The sequence below is a fragment of the Limulus polyphemus genome, unplaced genomic scaffold (genome assembly GCF_000517525.1).
Source record: "Limulus polyphemus unplaced genomic scaffold, Limulus_polyphemus-2.1.2 Scaffold727, whole genome shotgun sequence".
Lineage (NCBI taxonomy): Eukaryota > Metazoa > Arthropoda > Merostomata > Xiphosura > Limulidae > Limulus > Limulus polyphemus.
Genome location: NW_013666337.1, coordinates 5,350 through 24,603, shown reverse-complemented (window position 1 = coordinate 24,603; position 19,254 = coordinate 5,350). Strand labels below are relative to the sequence as shown.

At 29.9% G+C, this 19,254-nt stretch overlaps 1 long non-coding RNA gene across 1 annotated transcript; it reads right to left on the bottom strand.

Moving 5' to 3' along the window:
* Positions 1 to 7,779: 7,779 nt before the first annotated feature.
* Positions 7,780 to 18,236, bottom strand: LOC106460196. The gene is made up of 4 exons (XR_001290868.2): positions 18,090 to 18,236; positions 17,209 to 17,292; positions 16,076 to 16,172; positions 7,780 to 9,685 (listed from the first exon to the last, which is right to left on the bottom strand). It is a non-coding gene; the product is annotated as an uncharacterized LOC106460196 (long non-coding RNA).
* Positions 18,237 to 19,254: the final 1,018 nt, after the last annotated feature.

Here is a 19,254-nt window from a genome sequence, read left to right as displayed (position 1 = left end):
GCTTCATTAAAATATTTTGACAGGCAGCTATTTAATGCCGTTTTTCTTTTTTGCCTGAATATTTGTCGTTTAATATGTAGCTATTTATGCTGATTGTTTATCTATGTATGTACTCTTTTTGATATATATACCTATGCATATAAAATGTCCAAGTAGACTTCATAATTAATAGGAGAAATATGTCTTTCAAGTCTCTCTGTATACATGTACAGTGCATTGACTCCATTTTTTTGTAGCTGTTATTTTATCTTGCTGGTATTTACTAAGCAAAAAGTTCTTTTTTTTTATAGTTTTTTTTTCATTTATTTGTTGCACATGTTTAGTTAGGACTACAATATAATAAACTCAGTGTGTAGGGAAGAAAGGCCTACCAAAGATTGTGTATTGTTTCATTATTTATGTATATATTTGTTTTCTTTGCTTCAATTTTTGGAAAGATAAGTGCTTAAAATTACAATTGTGCACTTACTTTTATGGGTTGGTTGAACAAAGATCTGTAATAACCTGTGTATATTTTCATAATACATAAAACTAGCAAATTCGTATATAACTAAGTTAAATTTTTCTATTTTAGTCAGCTTTTGCACTAAGAGCATTTTTTTTATTTTATTTAGCTTTTGCAGTAAGAAACCTCAGACAGTCACTTCACTTTTAGAAATATTGTGTATTACTGTGCATTAATTTACGTGGACAAACCCATCAACAAGTTTGTTGTAGGGGGCAGCTGAGGTTTCGAACATATGTGTTATATTCCTTCCTTTAGGAAGTACAATATGTTCTTAACAATAATAAAGTGTAGCCTGTCCATACCTGCTGTATTATGTATGTGTGTTTTATTTGTACAAACTTTAATAACACATCATGCCATTGAGATACCTAAACCAGAATCATAATTTATATTAATATTAAATATCAAGCCCTAAAATTCTGACAGTTTCAAAAGTGACATTAAGTTCAAATGTCAGGTTTTCTTACTAAGTATCAGTAGTTTTGGATTTACATCACACCTTAATTATTACTTGAGCTTTCTATTTATAGTAAATTAGGCCTTGTTTCTACATTCACACTGGTATTTAGATAAAAAGCTGATATCAATGTTTATCATTTGAGTCTTAATAAAAAGGTTCTTGGTGAGTGACATTAAAATTCTGGACTATTCATTATTTTCAATGATTTAGCATCTGATACTTTAATGACATTGTGTCTCACTGGAACTTTTAAATGGATTAAAGGTTAATAACCAAGTTGCATGTTAGTAAAATCATGATCTTTCTGAAGTAACAGTATGTTTTAAACAGGAGCATCATGGTTATCATACTACAGATCAGTGCTTATAGCTTATTAGAAATATGTTTGAGGCATGAACTGTCTCAACCTTAGTTAGCTCTTCTAAACATTTCAATAATTTGTGCAAGTGTTTTGAGTAGTTTGATGAAATATAGCCTCATGTCAGGGTGATTAGAGCTACAAGTTGTGAAAGACAGCAACTAATATTCAATATCTTCATTTGGTTTCTGTATTTTGGAGTGCATATTTTTTTCAAATGGACCAATTTTCTTAAGTACTACCCAGGTGCAGTGCAACAGAGAGACAGAAGGATGTTGGCCAAATTGATTTAAATATATGGAAGCCATAGACCTTTCAACCATGTTAACAGAGAAATTCTTAGATCCCACAACATACATAGCATCCAAATCAGTATTGCAATCAGACTCTCTGTTTATTCAAATCAGCCAACTGTGTAAAAACTTATTACTGATTATTATGAACTGAAATTGGTTATGGCCAATGCTAAATGATATTCCTCATTACTTAGATCCTTCCCTTGACAATAGGAATCAACTTGGTATTTTGCATTGTTATTTGATGTGATATTTTGCCCGTATGATTCTCAAATGTTGTCCCTCTCCGTCTGTTTCTTCTCAACTTTGGTGAGACTTAAGGTTATATTTTGCTTGACCATGGTTGGTAAATTATTGCTTGTCATTAGACAACATAGCTCTATCAGCTTCTGTCATCTGAAATGATGGTGCCATCAGTTGAAGGAGTTTGATGAATGTTGACTTTTGCACCCAGAACACATTTTCATCAAGGATAACAGTATCTCCCAAGGACATCAACCAGAAATAGTCTTTAGTACAGAACTGACTACAGACCCTTCTTGCAGGCCTGAAGATATTTGAGACACTTTTGTACAAAGCTCATAGACCACTGAAGGAATGAAGTGCTAGATTAGTTGGTGCTTTAAAGCAGCTGCTAATAGTAAAGATGTTTTATTTATTTTGTCTTGCTCATTTGATGAAAATTGTTAAAATCTTTATATCACATATGAAAAACTGCAATGTGTGAGCTGCACACACACACATTTGGTACTGGAGATGTGAATACTCATTCTTGAACATTTCTGTCACAACAGAAAATACTTTTGATAGTTCCAGCTGGTAGAATAATAACACAACTCTGATTAATCTTTCAGTGTTTTCAACAAATGCAGTGACAGCACAAAATTCATTTCAACGCTGATCCTGCATTAGAATACACCTCAACATTAAAAAAAGATAGTAAAAACTTTCATAAGAGTGCAGTGTTTCAGTTAATATTGTCTTATTTTATGTTCAACGTGTCACTTTTTCAACTAAACAGTACGTGCATTTAGCTTTAATTGTTGAACAAATGGTTTTGATTTTGTACAACCATACATAGCTTTATTAATTTAGGTCTGGAACAGAATATCAATACAAAACTCTTACTTTACTGTTTAAAACTCACTAAAGCTCATAATTTTCACTGACAGTGATACTGACTATAATTTCTGATAAAGCACACATCTTATTTCTATATAACAAAATGTCAATACACACCTAATAGAATTTCCTTTGTGAAAATTTTCAACCAGTAAGCTTAATTCCAGAAACATTCAACCATTCACTTCTTAACGCTTCAATCAGTCAGCATTAAGTCTGCATTTAGATAAGCTCCAAAGCTTTCTCAACCCATATCAAATAATAGAACCTAAGTTTTATTAACTGACATGGGTTGATAAAGTATTGGAACTTATTAAATACAGACTTAATGCTGACTGATTGAAATGTTAAGCCATTTATGGTATACTGGTTGAATCTATTTAGAAACATTAAGAACAATTTAGTAATCTATACAGTAAAAAAATAACCTATATTTTAAAATTCAGGACAACTTATTTGTAAAAATTCAAATTTGCAAAAACAGACAAAAAAAAACAAATAACTTGCAATATTACTGCTGTTTGTAGTCTTGAGACAACTTTAAACCAAGTTATGAATATTATAAAGTAATAATACACCATAATAGCATTGTACAGCCATCATATCTGATGTGTTTCCTAGAGCTAGACTGTACCATAAAATAAGATTGGTAGGCTACTGACCACTGATTAGGCAAAAAAATTAGCCCACAAAATGATTTTTTTATGGTAACTGTTTACATTCCTTTCATATTTAGTTCAGAATTTGTCAAAGGAACTATTAGAAATATTAAACAAATAATGATCTGCCTGTTAACCAACTTGCTAACCCTAATTTTCATAACTCTAGGATTGATTGCAGTTATAGATTACAAAGGATGTTGCATGTACTTTTAGGAGGCATGGCTATGATGAGATTAGCGTATTCCATCTGGATCCTGAGATTCCTGGTATGGTGATGGCAATTCTTATGTAATAACAAAGATAAGATTTGTTAGCTGCTTCTGTAAATAAATAATTTTGTTTTGAAGGTCTGTATTTGATTTTTCATAAAACTTACTGATCTTAGGATCTGTGATTTATGACTTAAACAATTATGAATCTGATTATAATGGCCTGAACTGATCTTCATCAAACAAGACCTGCATTCCTTTGTATATTTCAATGGATGGTAGTAATATCTTTCATAGCTTTCTGTATATTCACCTGATAATAAGTTAGGCCTGGTTTATACAGAACATTTAATTCCAAGTGTTGCTTTTACAAAGATAAAAACAAAAAAAGCACAGATACAGCTTCAACCAAGGTTTCATAAACTTTTGATTATGCTGCAAGTACAATTTGTTGATTAGGATCAAATGTAGCAAGCTTAACAAAATGGAAGGAATGAGGGAAAACATTTTTCTATGTCAAAAGAATGATCATGTGTGTGGTACAAATCCAAACAAGTGGACAATTAATCCAGCAAAAGGATTAAATTGTGTGATGGTCCAGGCCCAAATTGACAAGCTTATATTTCTGTAGATATAATTGGACTAAATCTTGTTGGCCTGAGAATAATAAAGCACTTACAAAAATTGGGTTATAGAGTACAGAGAGGGTTTTAGGATAAAAGATGCAAGGTTTAATAATGATATAAAGAATTCTGGTGTAAAAAATTGAATGGAAACTTTCATCACTTTGACTAATCAATTGCAGCTTCAAGAAACTGTGAAAGCAGTGAAAAGGATACACAACTAGGTCAGATCTTGCAAAGATAACCCTGTTTGTGAAAAATAATATAAAGGTCCGAGGTTCACTAACAGTGTATGGATAAACTATGATAATAATAATTTAGGTACATCATCTGGTAGAAACATTTATAAAAAGTTACTAGAAAGCGTTTAATGTTTTATTATGTATATGCTTTAAATAGATAACTATTGAGTATTTAAATTTTATAACAGAACATCTGTATTAAAAGAAAAATGTGTAATGTTTTTAAACTTTCTATGCAATAATCAATTTAAAGCTGAAACTAGAAATAATGGGAAACTTGTAGACTTGTACATTATATATAGCTTGTAGCAAATAGGAGTGGAAAAGTCTAGATACATCTGCATATATCATGGATATGTGATATACCTTTCTTTGTGAATGGTAGTTTATGAACACATGGCTAAATGATCAGGTCAAAGACTGCTATAGTTTTGTTATTAGTGCCTTATTGGCACTGGATGTAGCAGATATAGCATGATTGACATATTCTTATACAGTTACTTTCATAAGTTCTTAGAATTAAAGTGAAGTCCACTTCATGCTGATATGGCACACAGGAGCCAATGTTGAACCACAGTTTCAATCACACAAGTGGATAAGAATAGTGATACATTTTCCCCTGGATGGAATGCCAGTTCATCACAGGTACCCATTATACGGCTGGGTAGACTAAAACAAGAGGGGTAAAGTGTCTTGCTCAAGGACACAACAACATGGCACTAGTACGCCTTAAACTCTCAATCTTCTTACTACGAGTCTAAAGCACTGTGCCACACTGCCCCAGTGATTATGATATGGCCATCCAAAATTTTTAACTACCCAATAGGGTAGGGCAAACAGTTAGCAGAACCTGCTGCCACAAAGGCTATTTATTTCATTGATCGTAGCTTGGCATGTAAACATTAGGTCATGTCCAGCTCGTCAGTATAGTAGACTAAATATGTAATAATATTATAAAATATTTGCAAATTATTGTGCATTTATGATGTTGAAACCAGAACAAAAATCTATTCATGTGTTGTCATGTTTTTCTATGAAATACTATGTCAAGGAGGAAAGAGTGTTTAGCAAGTTCATGGGACACGTAGATCATATGAATAGAATGAAATTTACAAGGCATCGAAGAATTTTGGAAACACTTGAAAAATTTCATCGAGACAACTGTTTAACACAGTTTGTTGCACATGCAAGATAAATGTTACAATAGTTTTTTTTACAGCATGCAATCACTATAGTTCAAAATGTGCTTCACCAGTTACATGCAAAACATCCAGGCTGTACCAAGAACTCCCACGAAGTGTTTAGTAACATTGTAGGAGTAACTTTGTGAAGGCTTCTTCCATACATGGACACAATTCATCATTACTTACAACCTTAGTAGCATAAACCATGTCCTTTATGAAGCCCCGTTAAAAATGAAATGTCTGTTTATAATGTCTTAACAGTAGCCCCGACAAAAAAATAAAATAATAATGATGGATCAGTAATAGTTTTATGGGTAGTTTCTGCCCAGATGTTCACTTTTGGACATTTTCTCCTATGTTCACATGACATATGGGGATTTTTCAGAACCCAATATACAACAGTTACATCCAATAAAAATTATTTTCCAGGAATCCATTCATGGTTTCCAACCTGTTCAGCATTTCCACTGCACTGTCATAACATTTTTGTCAGTCTTCTGGTAACAAAAGTTGCATGATTTGGATTTGGTGTGTGTGCAATTATAATCGATGATGCAACACAACTCGTGGTTGATTTGTAGATCACCACTTTCAGAGATGCTTGATGTACAGACTTAGAAGTATTTCTTTACAATGCCTCCTGCACATGATCAACCAGTACCCTGCTTTGTAGAACAGTTCCTATTGTCAAAAAATGATGAAACCATTTGTGAATGCCCTCTTGTAAGTGGATAACATCATTTGAATTCCATGTTCGCCTTTATAGGGAATTCAAGTTTGGGAAACCACACTGTTCACATTCTGCTCTGTAGTTGCCATTTTGCATAAGACTTGAAATCCCATATTTCTCAGAAACCTAATGTCATTCATTTGTGCCATATAAATCTTTAAACATTATTCTTGCACATGCAACAAACCGTGTGTCTCTATGTTAAATGGTTTTGTGAGAATGATTTTTTGAAAGTGTTTACAAAATTCTTGGAAACCCAGTATATATATATATATATATATTTCAAAATTTTAAATTCAGTTTGTTGTTAAGTGCAAAGCTACACAATGAACTCTGTGCTGAGCCAACCATGGGTATGAAAATCCGATTTTATAGCCCTAAAACTATGAGCCACTACAGGGCTTTAAATTTGGACTCTGTAAAACAGAAATTTGCAAGTATTCAGACTAGCTTAAAAGTATGACTTATATTTAGTTATACAAACAATTTTACTGCATGAAAAAGGGTAAATAGGCACAAATGCAATTACAGATAATTCCAGCCATTACAATCAAGAATGCTTCAAGCACTTGTCTCTGACATCTTGCTGCTAACTGGACACCAGAGTTACGTAGCATATGAAGTGTATATGATTTTTATAGGGTTAGGTGTCACCAGTAAGTGAAATAGTGCTGTTGTATCTGGGACCATTGTTGTATAGTAAAGGGTATTCCAGAAGTAGTAGCATGATCAAAGTATACATTGATGTTTGTATTTCACAAAACTGACAAACAATAGATATAAATGTGTCTTGGTAGTGATGGATTACATACTTATCCTTCCAGAAGCATATGAGCTGCATCAATTCATCTTTAACTTCTTTCAAAGTGTTCATAAAATGTTATGTTATATAAAATCACACAGTACAAACTGTTTGGAGAATCAGAAGTATATTTAATCAAGAAAGTAAATATAATTGTGTACATTACAAATGATAAACATAAAAAATATAATAAAACATCAACTTCAAAAAAGTAAAAGAAATTCACAGACTTATTTCTACAAAGCAAAAGAAATGTTTTTATGTTACACAGTTACAACACACCTTTATCTAAAGTCTATGCCTACAAACAGTAAAATTAACATTATAAAAATTTATTATTTATGTGTAACATTAATTATATATTTGATAAAAGTATTCTTACTAATTACCATTTGTACCATTTAATATACGTGCATTTGTCTTGATGCTACAGAGAAAATACTTTAACACCTTAAAACTTACTCAGTGTAAGAACTAAAACAGGTTTTATTTCGTTGTGGACAGATTTTAAGCATCATAGTAACTGTAAAATAAAGTGCGAGCTAGCTTAGTGTATGTTACTATTAGTGCTTGATTTTTTATGAAAGATTAGTTACATTGAAAAATGAATAAATCACAATTTAATACTTCTTAAAATATGCTTAAACAGTGCTCAAATAAAATACCCTTATAAATTCTTAACACAAAGAAAAAATTAATGTGTGTATGTATATATATATTATTACAATACACAGGTTACAGATAAAATTTAGGGCAAGTTTGATAATCTTTCTTCGGTGTTTTTGCAGAATCAGTTATGTTCTATCACTAGTATGTAAATCAATGACTATGTATTAATTAAACACCTGTTCAGAAAAGATGACAAAAATAGCAGCAAAAGCTTTTTTTTAAATTACTGCAAAGTCTATTAGCTGTGTGGTACATGCACATGATTGTCATAGAACACTAATTTGTATTCCATTATTTTTCTCAAATTGCATTCCACCCTTGAAACAATTACAATCTGATTAGTGCAAATATGCAGAATAAATACAGTCCTATCAAGTTTGTTTACTTCAACACAACTTCACAATGGAAACTGAGCCCTGGACTTTAGTGTTGTAACTTACTGCTGGCCCACCAAAATACATTTTATTAATACAATTAATATAACATTTTAGAGACATTATTACATTATTTTATCAACTTTTAGTTTGGTGAACTTTATGTGCAGATATACATTAATACTGAATTTAGGCTAAATCTGTTTATGTGCTCCCGCAGTTTTATTTTTCAATATAGCATGCTTTTTAAGCATTTCCTATTTACTATCTCTAAAAGAAACAGTTTTTAGACAGTTTGACATTTTCCCAAATATTTTGTTAACCAACTTGTTAAAAAATTATGTATGAAGAACATGTCTGCCATTTCACAGTGGGCAGTATCAGTTCTATATAATGCACATGGTTTGAGCAACAATAAAAACATCACATACTTGAATACAATTGTGCAGTGAAATGTTTTAATACTTTTTTTATCGTTTTAGTAGTAAGTTGCTGCACAAAGTCTCAGATCTCTAAAAGTGAAGTGTTTGTACAACACACTTCTTAAGCTAGTATCTAATGTGTCAGGAAGAGAATCATAAAAGTAACAGCAATATATATATATATATATTTTGTAAATATTTAGTGTATATATAAATTGTGACACTCAAAGAAATTAAAGATATTTATACAACAAAATTTCCAGTTATAACACTGCATTTTCAGTAGATTTTCTCATCAAAAAATAATTTATCTAAAGTTATAAGAAAGTCCAGATTTTTTTTTGTACAAAATGAAACAATTTTTGAAATAGCTTTTGCTAAATATTTAAATATTATTTATATAATTGGTAATAAATTTACCAACAGTATTTTGACTTAAGGTGAACTGTGTAATATACTTACAGTTGGCATATATATTTAAATCTAAAAAAGAAAGGATGTACACTGAATAGAACATCTATGTATGCATACATCAGCAATACAATTGACAGTAGACACCTATAATGCACTTCACATATTAACAAAATGCAATATGACATAATATAAAAACTCTTTTTCAGATTCTTATATTTTAATACCATAACAAGCTAGAAAGTAATATAAAAAATTAAAGCAATGTATAAAATATTTGCAATCAGATCAACTTGGGAATGACCAGTTTTGGTACAAAAAATATAAAACATAAATTAAGCATAAAAATCTGCAGTTTCACATAATCTGACAGTTAACAGATGCTAATTGACCTTGAAATTTTTTAACTTGGTTAATTCATTTGTGAGGGTAAAACCCGCAACAAGCTGAAAGATAAATGTACAAGAACAATATATACAGAAAAAAACAGATCATTTAATTTCAAAATGTTGAAAGGTTTGAGCTCATAAGCTTTTTAACCAGCTTCTGAAAGGACAAAAGAGAAAATACATCTTGCGAGGTTTAAGTTTCATAAATTTCTGAGGGATGGTACCTGAAATGAAAGAGTTATTAAATATCATATATGTCTCCTTTTACCTCAAAAAAATAAAAGTGAGCATACTGGTTACTTCTTATTAATATACAAATCAAACACTGCAATAACTTTCTATACTTTCCATTTACTAATTCTGTATTCATGAAAATGTGCCTACTGCAAATATTTGTAGATACAATACAAAAAATATATCGGTACCTATACATATAGTTAACAAATCACTTCACAGTAATTTTACTTACTAATAAACATGAATATATTTTGCATTTCTAATTACCATATACAAAAGTAGATGTGCTAAATTACTACAGTTCTGAAATACACTGGTAATAATGAAATGTTTGTTTAACAAAATGTTCTTTTAAGTCAACTTGGTTAGGGCAATAAAAACGTTTTTACACATAAAAATTTTATTTTATTTTTTATTTTGAAGTACCTGAAGGAGTTAAATTTTGCAAAAGAATCCATAACAGACTGTTGAAGTTTTAAGTAAAAAGTTTACTGAGATAACATATCACCATTTATTATAAAACTTTTATCAGTCCTTTCCATTTGAAAGCTCTTTCTTAGATCACTCCTCAGGCATGAATGACTTCATATATCTTTCTCAACAGATTATTACATTTTAATTAAGGGTCCAAAGATACAGCTTTTGAGTGGATTGTTTATTTTTATTTCACTTTTTTTACAACACTTCGACCAATTGTGTGGCCATCATCAGATAAATGCCTTAGGTTATAACTAAATAGGCTTGTATGTAATTTGTAAAAACTTGTATTCTTTCTTAATGATTACATGCTGAAAGTTGTAATCCCTTTTCATCAGTCTTTATCCCCAGGTTTTGGGAATATATTAGAGACAGTTACCTGATGATGGTCAAAACGTTGTAAAAAAAGTTAAATAAAGAATCCATTCAAAAGCTGTATCTTTGAACCTTTATTTAAAGTGTACAATGGATTTCCGTTCCTCACAACAAGATTATTAAATTGTCCTGAAACAACTAATCAAGCAGGAAAATATCATTAAACAAACTTTTCTTAATTAACAGGTGATTTGTCAATATGCACTAATGAGGAACTAATGTTTCTGTTTCTTGTAAAACTAGGATTTTCCTTTTCTTTGGCTGGCCTGTAGTAGTTTCTCTTAATCACCAGTCTTTTTTTTTTTCACAGATGATATTCTCATAGACCTCCTCACTTATAAAATTGTGTACCTCCTTCAATTTGGAAGGTATGTCTACGACACTTTTTTACAAGTCCATAATGTCTCCAAGATCAGCTCAATACTCTAAGAATAACTTTTAAACAAATTTTATTTGTAAATGTTCAGTTAAGAAGTTCTAATCTATTTAACTTCCATGTCCTGGTAACTCATTATTATTCAGGTCTTTGACTCTTACAAGCAAGAGAACTGTTGAATGCAAAGATTACATTTAAGTGGAAAAATTCAATCTTACATTAAACTTCAGAGTTCCTTATTTCCCAGCTTAGTTAATACCATATTCTTCATTATTTATATCATCAAGTACAGAAATAACCAAGAATGCCTTTGCTTTGTCATTGCAGAATTAATGTTAGAGCAAATTTTAAAACCAATCCCATTCATACATTTTCTAAGATTAGCTCTTTCCATGGGATTATAATAGCCTTTAATTGGTTAGGTCAATCTTTTCTGTTCCAATGTTTCAGTCAAGAAGAAGCACGTGTAACTTTTTCAGTCAAATATAAATTCATCACTTTCCTAATTGACAAGATTCCTAAAACTCGTATAACAAGTGGAATGTTTCCTCTTCTTCATGTCTTTATCACATGCAGATGGTAAAATTTCAGTTTAGGAGATAAGTTATATTTTTCTTGTATTTTGCAAACAACAACTTAAAAGTACTTATTAGAAGGTCAGAAAATCATGATTTTATTGTTTAAACATACTTTCGGCTCATATCACCTCTTTGGATACATGTATGGTCAAAATGTACATGCCATAACCATTTTTAATTTTTAGTCACATTCAAAATTTACTTAATTTGCTTTACTAGCAATGTATACCAATAAACTCTGCATTAAAATGTAGTTTATAATCCAAAATGTGATATTATTCAAGTCTTAATTCCTTAATATCAAAAAGAAATACTTAAATAAATTCTAATTCTTCCCTTTCCTGTGTTATGTGACACTCTATGCTCTGAATTCACATTTTCAGATTTTATTTTTTCCCTTTATTTGAGTTTCAGTGTCCACCAAATAGATATATAAACTATAGATATTGATAGGCCAGAATATAAAATGAGAAACTCCCACCTTCTTTATTTTCTGAGATTACAATAAAGTTATCAAACACCACAGAAACTCATCCCAACTCATGTTCTGGAAATCATGAAACTTGTCAAATGTACATGTGTATAAACAATATAAAGGCAATTTTATTAACTATCCAATTCTGATCTTTGTCTGTTTTGTTTTCACAATAAAAGCAGCTATTTCATAAGTAGATCATGATGTATGTATACAGAAATTAGTGCTCAGAACAGTAGTGAAAGTTTTAACCTATTTATAGCTTAGTTAGGAAGCCATATAAATTACAGTAGTTTTGAGATATTCTACTTCGGTGTCCAATACACATTTTGTGTTCTAAAATGCATGTTTGACAGCTACATGGATTATTATACTTTGAAAAAGGAAAGCTTATGAAAAAGGTACCTGAGTGCAAACTGACCTGGGGCTAAGGTAAGTGCTAAATTTCTTGTTTTACATATATATATATATTTCTTATTTTTTATATATTTTTTAGCAAAAGTAAATAAATGTAAAAATTAAAAACTTTAGGTTATACAAGAAAATTTTAAAAACAATTTCGTTATCATTCCCTGAGGAACGTACAGGGTTAGACATCACATGATGTAACTTAACTTTGTTTATACGAAGCTATTTGCACTCTAGCTAGTTGATTTATTTCTTATTTACACAGTTCAAAGGGCAATAAAATAAAAATAATTAAAACAGATGTGAAACTGCTATGCACTTGAAATTTGTATAAATATTTGTAATGGTCTGTTACACTCTTCAGTCATTCAAGAAAAAAATTTATTTTTAATTCTATCTCATATTTTTCAATTTTTGATACACATGAATTTGCTACAGTTAGTGTTTGGGTAGAAAAAAGAAGACAAAGTAATAGAGCTTAACTAAAAAAAATATTCATTTAAGAGGTTCTTTAGGTTATAAAAATGAAATATGACAAATCACCTTTCACTCAGACTGACTTAGTAAAAGGCTTCATAAATTCACAGGAAAATCTTTAGTAAGAATACTTTATAAAAAATCTGATTTTTGGTGTACAATTGAGTTGTAATATGTACTAAAACTTAACAAATTTTATGCAAATACATTTAGTGCATTCGTAGTTATAGTATGTATGGGTTCATGGTGGATACAAGGGCAGTCAAAATGACTGAGCCCACATATAGAGATTGAGTTGGCATTTTAAAAATACAATGGTGATTTTTCAAACTACTACCTATGTACACATATAACATAACTGAGCTCCTTTGTTCACAATGGCACCATACTGAAAAGTTTACTTTTTATTTAATGGTTTTAGATCTGAATTATGCCGAAAGAATATTCTGAAGCATATATAAAGCTAATATACTTACTAATGTGATGTAGGTTTATGTTTTGCTATTGATACATCTCTAACAGTTCATGGTCAGTGATTATGTTGTTTTAACCTAAAATTATCAGTTTGTTTTTTGTATCATTCACTATCAGTACAGTACACAAACTCTTGCATATATGGTTAAATGAAAGGTTTATTTTGAAATTTGTGAGTAGTATATGTGTGTAAGTTTTCGTTGATAATCTGTGAATCTTCAAGGAAGTATACTTGCACATAACAAAATGAACCCTTGTGTTGTTGTTAATAACTATTAATCTATGATTTTAGCTATTCAAACAAGGAACCCCATTGGCTTTTTTTAAACACGCTTTTCTAAACTATGCACCAAATTGCTTGAAGGTTACAGAATCCTTCATAACATATGAATTACAAAAAAAACCTAAAATACCAAAATTTGTGCAATTAATTACTGTTGTTTTACCCAGTTATTTTGGTCAGTTCTTTACAATGAGTATTACAATAAGCAAAAACGTAAAATTACTCAATAAGATGCAGTGGGGGTCAAAGTGCATAGGCCATGACCTTTTACAGAGTGCCACTCAACATGTTATTATGTATTTCAGCAGATATTTCTTTTGCAACAACTCAACCAACAATTGGTCCAGTTATCAACACTATTTTCAAGTTTTGAACGATTCGACTTTCAAGATCTACGTATCTACGTGAGGCAATGTTTCCATTTATGAACATTATATTTAAGATCTGTGCAAGAACTCAGCTAACAGATGTTTCCATATGTAAATAAATTTCAAATTGTTTTTCAGTAAAACTTTATATTTTATGTTATTTTCTGTACCCTAACTGTATGAGTTCGTCAATTTGACCGACCTCATAACCATAAAAAAATTTGAAATAAGTCTAAATTACCCTTTTTGCTTTCTAAGATGACTTCAAATTGTAACATGAAACTACATTTGTTTATCCTAAATAGCTTTAAACTTGTAACTGTATACATCTGTTTACACTTAAATTATATTGTTTCATGAATCTATAAACTGTATCTAACTAATATTCCTGCCAAAGAAGTTGTAAACCACTTGGGAAAATGTGCAGCTCACATTAACCTATTGAATTACATAACACATGTGCTACTTGCGAGTTGCTTGTAAGCATACCTCATGAATTTTTTTTATTATTATTATTCTTTATTTTACCTAATCTAACCTAAATATATTATAATTTTTACATTTTAGTTACATTTATAATAATAAATAAAGAATATACATGAAAAACAAGAAATATAGTACTTACCTGGCTCTGTATTTTTGCTGTTCACTGTCAGTGAAACTTAATCCTGTTTTTTATACTAATGGTACTACTGCACTAAATAATTTTTTATTTAATTAAATAATACATAAAAGAACACAGAATAATAACTTGCAAAAAAGCTAACGATGTCCTATCATAATTTTTCTGGCTTTTTAACTATGCAACAAGATCTGTTCAAAATTAAACCAAGCACATCGATGTGTTTCCTGTATGAATAAAGTTTGAACTAGAAGCCAAATAGACAATTCTATGTGGAGAAACAATGTAATATAGTACATCATTTGATAGATTAAAATTTTGTCGTTTTATTGATTATAAATAATATAGCATTAAACGTAAGAGAGGTTTGATTTTCTATTTTATGGTTCTGTAATCAAATAAGATCAAAGGCTATAAAAATTATGCTTTGCCTGAATGATGACAACAATGAGTAAGTTACATTGAATTTTGTACTTTTTGGAGGAGTGGTAAATAAATGTGAGAAGAATTCTCACACTAGGGAAAATTCAGGATATTTTTTTTAATATAGCCTTATAAAATTAAGAACTTAAAACTTGTATAATATTGCAGTTTGGATCATTAGGTATATTTTTATACCAAGTTTATTCATATACCATCAAAAGAAAGTAGTTAATTAAATTTTGAATATAACTTAGAAAAACCTTGTGGCATCTACAGAAAAAGATGCCTGTAAAGAGAAGGTTAATAAACAAGTATTAAAATATTTATTACATGCTAATTGGAATAATCTACTTACATTCAGTTTTAGAATACCTAATGACTTCAATTATGCATTACTACCATACCTAATGTATGAAAACATGTTTAACTGACCTGAACAACAAACACAAGTGATTAAAGAGTGATGTATCATACCCTCATTGTTTTCTATTGTCTGTGTACTGGTTTATACTAATGTGTCACAGCTTTAAAGTTTTCTAAGGTCTAAGTAAGGCTTAGCATGGTGTGTCACCCTCTCATATTTTTTGTAAGGTCTAATAAGTACTTGCTTACAGTAATGTGTTTCATCATGATAGTTTCCCAAGTTATGCAAACTTATTTAGTGATATAACACATCCACCAGGTTTTCTGAAATCTGTTTACTGGTTTATAATGAAGAACTACAGGTCTTATTATGCTGATATTGTAGTAAAAAAAAACATTCTTGCAACAAAGGTAAACCACATAATAAGATAAAATATTTACAGAAAATATATTTTGGGGAAAACATTTAAATAAATCCTTAAAAGTTATATATATATATATATATATTTATACTCTTAACAGTCTAAAATTGAAGTATTCCAACTACTTATGATATTTCTATTGACAAAAAGAAAAGATGACAAGTTTTTGGAGTGTAGTTTGCCTGCAAAAAAATAAATGTATTATGACTTATCCAACAATAAGGTATCATAAAACAACTTAAAAGCAAACACTCACCTTAAGAAAAGAAGCCAACCATTCTTTAAGCTACAGGTTCATATTTTGCCTTATTGACATTTTTTGCAAGACAACATGCAAAAAGCACTCCTAGAAGCTGAAGTAAAAAAGAAATTTGTTTTACCAGTTTATTCATATTTAAATTATGTGTGCAAAAAAGCTGCTAAATGAAACATCACATATAAAACTAGATTTACATCAATTTACATGGCTAAGTATTAATAAAACAAATGTATTTTTACAGATTCTGGTCACTATCTTGCAAACAACAAATATTATTATATGCTTCTTTCTCTATGAATTACAAAAAACATCAAACCTTCAGAAATTTCAAATTTATATATTTACTTCAATATTGTGTTGACCAGATAGGTTCCAACCTTTTACAAATTTTATCTATCAAGAAATTAGGCTCTATGAATAAAAAAAATCTAATTATTACCATAGAAACTGTACAAATTGTTTGTTTTCTTTCAAAGTTTGTAGTGCACACTGGTGGGATTTACACATTGTGATAAAAATTTAGATGAACGTCCTTTACACTCCAGTTGTAAATATATTTGTTATTTTTATTACTACCAATGATTCGTTTGTGCGACAGACTCGAGAGATGGAACATCACATTCAATTTTATAAATTAACGTATACTTCAATATCAAACAGTTTGTATGTATTAACCCTGAAGAAGCTGTAAAAGCCAAACATTGGTAGTAATAAAAAAACAAATATATTTACATCTGGAGTGTAATGGTCATTTATCTAAACTTTTATCACAAACTGTACAAATGATTGAAAATATTCACTTACTAATCTTCATATTCACCTTACTTTCTCATCTGAGGTAAAAAATGTAAATTATTATGGAAATAATAATTATATTTAACATTTGTCACATGAACCGATTGTCACAGCAAGGATTAATTAATAGGCAAGCTTTGAAACCCCAAGGTTTTTTTTCATCTCATAGCATCTACTTATAATTTTAATGTATTTTATGATTTCTAAATTTTTTTTTCTTTGTATAATATTACAGGTGTTTCATATAATAACATTTACTTTTACTGACATACATAATCTTGATCAAACCAAACAAGTTAAAAGTAGTACTTATATAATCTGCCTTCATAACCTACCTGGAAACATGCAATTGCTACAGCCCCACCTCCAATAGCTGTCAAATTTTCATTCACAAATTTTGTAACTTTAGCATAGCATCCCTACAAAATAAGAATATTATTACTATTATACTTTTTTTTGCAGAATACCTGCACTGGTTATAAATAGCATTCACAACATTTACATTTTTGGATGAAAAAAAATTTGATACTACTGCAAAGTTAGAAGATTACAAAGAATGATTATTTGACCTTCTTTCATATCAAATATTTTAAAATTACAAACAATTCACACCTGTTATATGTAAGGAAGAAACCTGTTTAGTAAAACACATATTTATGCTGAAAATACACATGTTTGGGTCTTGAGGAAACAGAGTTAACAGCTATGGATTAATCTACACGATATTCTTAGCTAGTTGGTTAAAAGTTTAAACTCGGGTACACTATGCACATATCATGAAGCATGATTTTGTGAATTTGAAAGAAAACACTATCCAGTAAAATTATTCATATTAACATTTTAGTAACCTTAATTTATTTTTCTTTCATGATTAACTGATAAAATGCTTTCTTATTTTTAAACACAAAAATGTTTCAATAGATATAAACACTAAAAAAACTATGATAAGGCCCTGTAATAGAATTTCATTAATGAGAAATGTTTTTTCCAACACAACACAATGCAATTTATAATGGCAAATAAATGTATACAACTGCCATCACGACTACACATTAGCATTCTTTTATCGTCTACAGACCAGCATTTCCAAACTATATTGCTACAGTGTGTACCATACTGCATTTATTACAACATTAACTGAGACCTTTAGAAGTAATATTTCAAAATACTGAAAAATTCACATTAATATGTTCAGATATCTTCATTTCCCCTATACCTGATGGAAGATGTGTGTGACATTTGTCAAAGGATTGTTGTTACAACTCTTCAAAGTTTTACAACAACTAGGTGGAACAGCTTCTATCTTGCCAGACCAGGCAGTGTCAAACCAGTCAGTATAGTTGAACACACCACAGCAGTCAAGCTAACAGTAAAAAATAAGCATATTTAGACAAAGTTATTCTATATTTGAAACTGTTATAAAAGACTACACACATTTGCAATGTATCGATATGTACATAAATATATATATATATATAGTGGTTTACCTTCACTTTTAATTTTTTTAGCTGAATTCTCACCACATTTTCTATTAATATGACTTTTTTATTATTATTATTACAGTCAACTAATAGCAGAAACCTTAGATACTTTGGAAAATGTTTTCTAATGTTATTTCCTATATAAAAGAATATGTTAACAAACTGACCATACAGTGAAAATCTTTAAGACTACAACCTACCACACTTGTTGAAAAGACATACATAATATAAAACTTGAGCTACTGTATTATCAAGATTTGCATTACTTAAAAATTTGAACATTAAGCTTATTGGTAGGACTAATCTCTTGAATGCCTTGATATTTTAACTGACATTATAAAGAAAAGTGTAATTTATTTTACTAGCCTTTATTATTACATTTTTAGTAGCATTACAGTTGTGAAACTTCCCAAAAGATTTTATCATGGAGTACTGCTCTATTTTAGGGATGGGTTCTAAACAGTTTGTTTGAGGTATTATGGAAAATTTCTTCAGATGCTATCTTGCATTTTCATGTGTCGTTTCAAGGTTACTCTATCATATGATGAAACAATGGTTGGGGGGGGGGGGTTTGAAAACATTACTCAGCTCCTGAATTGCTTAACCACGATTGCATCCATAACTTGAAGGTTAATTGAATGGACAGTAATCTTTAGTTCAACATGATTATACGAATAGTTAAGTTACTCATACTATTAACTAGATAGTTTCAAAAGAAATCTAATTACCTAAATAGTATCCAAGCCTATCTGGTTATTTCTCAGATGTATCTCTGGTGACTGTCTACTGACAGATTGTCACCATATTTGATATTGGTGACATTTATATTGTTACGTCTCCGCTTGTTAATTGACTTTTCCGTAACTTCGTTCTGACGAAACTTTAATGACACAAGTCTTT